Source organism: Triticum urartu, chromosome 3A, assembly GCF_056163025.1.
Source record: "Triticum urartu cultivar PI428250 chromosome 3A, HENAU_Tu73, whole genome shotgun sequence".
NCBI classification, from domain to species: domain Eukaryota; kingdom Viridiplantae; phylum Streptophyta; class Magnoliopsida; order Poales; family Poaceae; genus Triticum; species Triticum urartu.
In genome coordinates this window covers 113,510,307-113,517,909 of record NC_141875.1, presented here as the reverse complement: position 1 = coordinate 113,517,909, position 7,603 = coordinate 113,510,307, and positions in this window count along the sequence as shown.

Below are 7,603 nucleotides of genomic sequence, written 5' to 3'. Positions count from 1 at the left end.
GCTCGCGGTAGACCGGTGTGACGTCACTGGTTATAAAGAACCTTATCCTGTTAACAAGCCTGCGACAATTAAGGCCGCAGCTTTGTTTCCAAACTCACGGCTCCTTGATTCTCGCACCTGACATATCCCTTTCTTTATAAATAGGACCGAAGGGTCATTTCCTTTCTCTTTCCCTCCGACCCCTTCTGCTTCATCTTCCTCGCGTCGCCCAGCTTCGGAGCTCCGCCGCCACCGTCGACCTCTGCATCAACCTTGGCCGCTGCATCAACCTGAGCACACCAGAGCATCGTGGCGACCTTCCGCTTCTTCCTCAGCTCCGGCAAATCTTCTTTCCTTTCCCCCGCAGATCTGTTCTAGGGTTTCCTCGTTCGTCGAAGTTCATCGAGTCTCTGGCGCTGTTCTTCCTTTGTTTCTTCTTTAGCCCATGAATAAAACTTCAAACCTAATGTATTCTCCATAATGGCTTATCTTCTGTTACCAAAGCAAACCTTTATGCGCATAAAACACTGATCTGGTCCCTTGTGAATTGCTTTGAGATCAACCTTTTAGGTCTAAATCCTTTTATTTTCCTGTCTTACGGTAGATCCAAAATTTCACGGCGACCTTATGAAATCTGTTTTTACCTTCCTTAGTCATTCTTGCCTTAGATCTGTATCCTCTTTACCACATAGGCGGTTCACCTTTGAAAAAGCAATCTATCATATATCATTAGTCCCCTTGTTGAACCGCCGGGATGCTGTTGCTTCATAAACTCCGGTTTAGATAGATCTGCTTCCGGTTTAACATTGCACATATCAATGTACTTTGTAGATTTCATCATGGCCAAGAAAGTGTATGAGTGCAATTGGGTCCCTTCTCGCGTCACAGAGGATCAACTGGACGATTTAGTCCTGACTGGCGCCTTGGGCAGCAAAGACACCGTCCATTGGAGGGCTCCTGGCAAAGAATGCCCCCCCACACCTCGAGAAGGAGAGGTTGTTGTTTTCGTAGACCACTTAGCCCGGGGTTTTAAACCGCCCGGTTCTAAATTCTACCGGGATGTTCTAGCTGATTTCCAACTCCATCCGCAAGACACTGGCCCCAACTCTGTTACAAATATGTGCCACTTCCAAGTGCTCTGTGAGGTGTTCTTTCAAGAGGAGCCCACAGTGGAATTATTCAGAGATCTTTTACATCTACACCGCCGTACTGAGTTTACTAATGGCTCTAATACGGAGTTGGGTGGCATGGCGATTCAAAAAAGGAAAGAGGTCACATACCCTCACGCCAAGCTGCACAGTCACCCCAAGGAGTGGAATCAGACATGGTTCTACTGCAAAGACACCTCCCCTGCTGGTGAGAATCCCTTTCCTGGCTTTCGTCCGGAGCGGCTCAGCAATACCCATCCTTTTCCTCAACGATTGACTGCCCAGGAGAGAAGAAAATATGCTCCTCAGCTGTCAAAGCTCAGGGCCTTTATGGCCCACGGTTTAACAGGGGTTGACCTTGCTCGTTGTTGGATATCATGGAGCATACTGCCCCTTAGTCAGCGCTCCGGTTTGATGTGCGAATATACTGATAGTGTGGATGACCCACTGCGACATTCAAGACTCCAGCTCTCCGGTGAAGAAATCACAGAGGCTGTGCGTAAGATACTGAATGAACCGGAGCACATCTGCGCTAGAACCGGCCTGCTTCCCTTCTGTGCCACCAACAAACCGCCAGCTGTAAGACTTTGATTTTTCTCTTTGCTGAATCTGTTATTGATATGTCAGGTCATTGTTTTTAATATCAGTGTCTGCATAACCAGGGCGATGATCCGTTTTGGAGCAAAAAGCTGCCGCAGGAGAAACCAGAGAAAACAGATAAACCGGAAAGAGCAACCCAGCAAAAAACTAAAGCTGTGAAGAAGACTGCCCACTGGAAAAGAACCACTGCATCTTCTAATCCGGCCCCTGATGACGAGGTGGATAAACCGGACTTTGAGGTAGAGCTTGACTCACTTGGTTTATTTTTCATGCATCTTATTGATGATGATATTTGTCAGGATGATGCCGAAGCCAGCCATGCGGATGTTGCAGAGGTAATTATTCTCTCTTCCGATTCAGAAACTTTGCCTTCACAAAAAATCCGTCAGGTAAACCGAAAAGTTAAATTTTCTCATCCTCTTGCTTATTTGGATCCTAAACTTCTTATGAAGACTCAACAACACGAAGCTCGCCGCACCACCCGGCACAGTGGCCAGGTAGTTACCTCCGCCGGTTTACCGAACAGTCCGGTTCGGAAACGTCATTCCGAGGTCTCTAATTCGCTTGTCAGTGCTTGTCCTAAAGCGGGCTGCTTTCGTCAACCTCTTAATCCGTCTGACTCCGATTATCAGGTTATTTCCCACTCATCTTCTGGCGAGTCGTCGGCTACTCAGCTCCCACCGCTCAAAATGGTGCTTGGGTAAGCTATATTTATTGTGATGTTTGTAGTATATTGCCTTAGAACATATGCTGTATTTAATTTTGTTATTCTTCTCAGGGCCAAACCTAGGCCGAGCAAGAAGGCCCGCCTGGATAAAGTGGCCGAAGAAGATGTCATTCTTGAACCAGGCACCACACCCAATCTTGAAGCGGCTATTCCTGAGGATATTCCCAATGATCCACTGCAGCCAGATGATGATCTTACTGCTGAGGAAATACCTACTGATACCTCAGGTCCTATCCATCAACCCACAGGTTCCCTCCGGGTTGAAAGCTCCACCGGTCCCGCAAAACCTACTGACAAGCCAACAGCTCCAGTGCAAACCGGCGGTAGCAATGATGATGAAGTTGTCATTACTGGCACTGGCCATACTGAGTCAAGCAATCCTGTCGTTTTATCCAAACATTCTGCCAAGGAAGAATTAGCTGCTTTTGGCAAAGGCAAGTGGAATGCTGATCTGACGGCTTACGCTGCTCTGAACGCCCAAGATATCCATTCCGGCTATTTGAACCGGCTGTATACCAGCCGTGACTATGAAGCCGGTCTGGTTAACATGATGAAGGATAAATATGAGGTAACTTCCATATGCTCCTTCCTGCTTGTATGCTTTCATTCTTGCTGACTCTCCTAGCCCCTAAGGGCTGATTTGAAATATTCTTTCAAACCGGGACTTAATAATATGAATCTTGATGCTTTGAAATTTGCTGATGTAGTGCCTAAGGGCCGCTTCAACTTAGCGTAGTTAAACCGGTACTTTAAGTAATTGAAACTGCCGCATCAGAATACATATGATCAAATAGCCATTAGCCCCCAAGTGCCAAGTTGAATACTTGTATTGAGCTTGGGACTTTGTAAACAATTGAAAGATGAAGATCGAATATGCATTAGCCCCCAAGTGCTAAGCGCATAACTTGTTATGTGGTTGGTACTTGAATCCTTCTACCGATTTGTTGGAACATATATCTGTATGCCTGCAGGCGGAGCTGAAGGCGAAAGAAAGCCAAGTCATCGATCTGCGAGAAAACCTGAAAACCCAACAGGCTGAAACCTCCAAGGAAAAAGAGGAATTGGCCAGTGCCTTAAGCGCCATGGAACAACTTAAGGAGAACTTCAAGAAGAAACGGGCGGATTGGGCCACTGAAAAGTCCGCTTTGATCAAACGAGCAGAGGATGCCGAGGCTGCACTGAAACCAGTGATGGATGAACTGACCAGCATAAAGCGGCACGTTCATGCCATGACCACTGCTATCTTTGGTAAGCCAGCTTGCCTTCTGAATTGGTTCTGCCTTCTTACAGAGTCGCCGGTTTATTAACCTTTTATGGTACTTCAGGGACACGCATTGGTCACTTGGGGTCAGATGTGCGGAAGAAATTGAAAGCCGCCTATACCTTGGTTGAACAATTGTATACTGGTGCCCAGCGGATCATCTGTACCGCGTCTCATAACAAACCGGCGCCCACTTTGATTCAAGATACTTTGATGAAACTGTCAGTGCTTCCTGCCCGGGTTGAAGAGCTGAAGAAATCTGCTGCTCGAACCGGTGCAATCAATGCTTTAATCCGGGCAAAAGCCTGGGTGCCGGATTTTGATCCTATTGAAGCGGCTCAGGGTTATCCCAGTTTGAAGGAAGATGGGTCAGAATTTGGTGAAGCGGATCTGCGAGCCATAAACCGGGAGGTACGTCCGCTAGCTTGTCAACTGGCTGAGGAAGCAGATTTGTCTCATTATCAAGCCCAATATGATAGCCAGAACAAGCGAATAGCTGCACCAATCCATGAATCGGAAAACATGATCCCTCCAATCCGTAAGCATACTTACGCTCCCGATATTGACCCGTCTTCGCTAATCCATGACGAAGCTGTTTTTCAAGCATTGATGGGAATCGACTGGACAACTGTGGATTTCCAGCCACTGGGTAGAGAAACGGAAGCTGAAGCGGCGCAGGATGACCCACAACTATCAGGCCAGGCTGGTGGCCAAGCTTAAACCGGAAGTCGGTTTTAAAACTGTCTCTCCTTTGTGAAAAACAATTATGTTATTATGGGCACCATGTTGCCTTGTAATAGGCTAGCTGATACCTTTGATGTTGATATGCCTTCGCGCATAACTTGTTCTTCCTGTGGTAATGAACTTTCCAAAATACTTTCTGAAATAAGAAATTCGTTAAGTGCCACCGCGGTTGTACCGTCAGGCGGAATATGATGTTTGTATATATAAAGTCAAAAACATCCAAAACAAAATTTTAAGTATATGATCAAAAATTTTGAGATACATAATACCTGCCACCATTGAGTGTGAAGTTGGCTTGGCCAACCTTGAAGCGGAGCTTTTGCAAACCCACACTGTTGGAGGAAATAACAACTCCTGTATATGTATATGACACTGGTTACCATGTAAACCGTGCCGAGTTATAATGAACACCATGTTACTCCATAAGAGGATGTTAACAACAAGGATCAAACCGGACAAATAGTCTCCGGATTGACGTGAACTGTGTTCCGTCAATTGATTGGTTAAAAAACTTTGTCAGTTTAAAGAACACAATAAAAAGCAAAAACCCCCCTTCAAAGAAAAGTATGAAGCAAAAGCAACGACAAAAATGTTTGCCAAAAAAGATTTATTTAAGCTGATCAAATGGCGTAACCATGGCCAAACACGACCAAGCTCCTGTTAGGTGTAACTATGGTTCTAGTTAGCCAGGTCCCCAAGTGATTCTTGTGGCATTTATGCCGACCAAATGGCGTGGTCATGGTTCGGGTTCGACCAAGCCCCCAAGTGATTCTGTGGCCTTAGGCCGATCAAGAGGCATGACTGGTTCAGACATGATCAAGTCCCCAAGTGATCTGGTGGCTTTCGCCTATCAAGAGGCATGGTATTGGTTCGGACACGACCAATCCTCCAAGTGATATAACACGATGCTTTTAGCAAAGCGAACTCAAGGGGTAAACCGGAGGCCGCTTTAGAGCAACTCCGTGTAACCTCACATGATGTAAAAGAACAGATACCCCGCTTTAGCTGAGGTTCTGATTTATTATACTTAATCATAATATATACATTGTATGTACATAAGTATAGCCAATGGCTCAGGTATAGTAAGGCCGAAGATGAGCTATATTCCACGGCCTGTTAGTCTCTTCCTCTGATGTACGTGAGTCCTTATGCTCTCGAATATCGATCAGATAGTACGACCCGTTGTGCAGATTCTTGCTGACCACGAAAGGCCCCTCCCAAGGTGGGGATAGCTTATGCATATCAGTCTGATCTTGGATGAGCCGAAGCACCAAATCTCCTTCCTGGAAGGCTCTGGTTCTGACTCGGCGACTGTGATAACGACGAAGATCCTGCTGGTAAATCGCCGACCGGGCGGCTGCGATGTCACGCTCTTCATCCAACCGGTCCAAAGCATCTTGCCGTGCTGTCTTGTTGTCCGCTTCAACATAAGCTGTGACACGAGGTGAGTCATGACGGATATCACTGGGGAGAACCGCCTCCGCTCCATAAACCATGAAGAACGGTGTGTATCCTATTGATCTGTTGGGTGTTGTATTGATGCTCCATAACACAGATGGTAATTCTTCTACCCAACAACCCGACGTTCTCTGCAAAGGAACCATGAGCCGAGGCTTGATGCCTCTCAAGATCTCTTGATTAGCTCTTTCTGCTTGACCATTGGACTGTGGATGTGCCACTGATGAAACGTCGAGCCGGATGTGCTCCCATTCGCAGAACTCCTTCATAGCACCTTTGGATAAATTGGTACCATTATCTGTGATAATACTGTGCGGAAAGCCAAACCGGAAAATCACCTTTTTGATGAACTGAACCGCCATGGCCGCATCACACGTGCTAACAGGTTCTGCCTCCACCCACTTTGTAAACTTGTCCACCGCCACCAGGAGGTGGGTCTTCTTATCTTTGGACCTTTTGAAAGGCCCAACCATATCCATCCCCCAAGTCGCAAACGGCCAAGTAATTGGAATCATCCTCAATTCTTGAGCCAGTACATGAGCACGTCTTGAAAACCTTTGGCAACCATCACATCGTCTGACCAGATCCTTCGCATCAGCATGAGCAGTTAACCAATAGAAACCATGGCGAAACACTTTAGCCACCAGAGACTTTGAACTGGCGTGGTGACCACAATATCCTTCGTGGATCTCCCGCAAAATTTCACGGCCTTCTTCAGGAGACACGCAACGTTGAAAAGCTCCTGATACACTGCAATGATGCAACTCACCGTTGATGACAGCCATGGACTTGGATCAACGGATTATCTACCGGGTCAGAATCTCATCTTCTGGCAACTCGCCCCGGTTCTTGTACGCCAGATAAGGAAGCGTCCAATCCGGAATAACATGAAGAACTGCCACCAATTGAGCCTCCGGATCAGGAATGGCCAAATCCTCTTCACCAGGGATCTTCACCGACGGGTTGTGCAGCACATCCAGAAAAACATTGGGTGGGACCGGTTTGCGCTGAGAGCCCAACTGGCTTAAAGCGTCTGCCACTTCATTTTTCCGCCGGTCCACGTGGTCCACCTGATAGCCGCTGAAATAACCTGCAACAATATCCACCTCACGACGATATGCTGCCATGAGTGGGTCCTTGGAGTCCCAAGTGCCAGACACTTGCTGAGCCACAAGGTCCGAATCACCGAAGCACTTAACTCGACTTAGATTCATCTCCTTGGCCATCCAAAGACCATGGAGCAAGGCTTCATACTCAGCTGCATTGTTAGTACAAGGGAACATTAAACGGAGAACATAACAAAACTTATCACCTCGCAGGGAAGTTAATACGACTCCAGCCCCCGAGCCTTCCAACTGCCTGGATCCGTCAAAATGGATGGTCCAATACGTATGATCCGGCTTTTCTTCAAGTGCTTGCATTTCCGTCCAATCATTGATGAAATAAACAAGTGCTTGAGACTTAATCGCTGTCCGAGGCACATATTTCAAACTGTACGGCCCCAGCTCTATAGCCCACTTTGCAATCCGACCAGTTGCTTCCCGGTTCTGGATGATATCTCCCAAAGGAGCAGAACTGACCACCGTAATTGGGTGCCCTTGGAAGTATTGCTTAAGCTTCCGGCTTGCCATAAAAACTCCGTACACCAACTTCTGCCAATGCGGATACCTTTGCTTGGACTCAGTG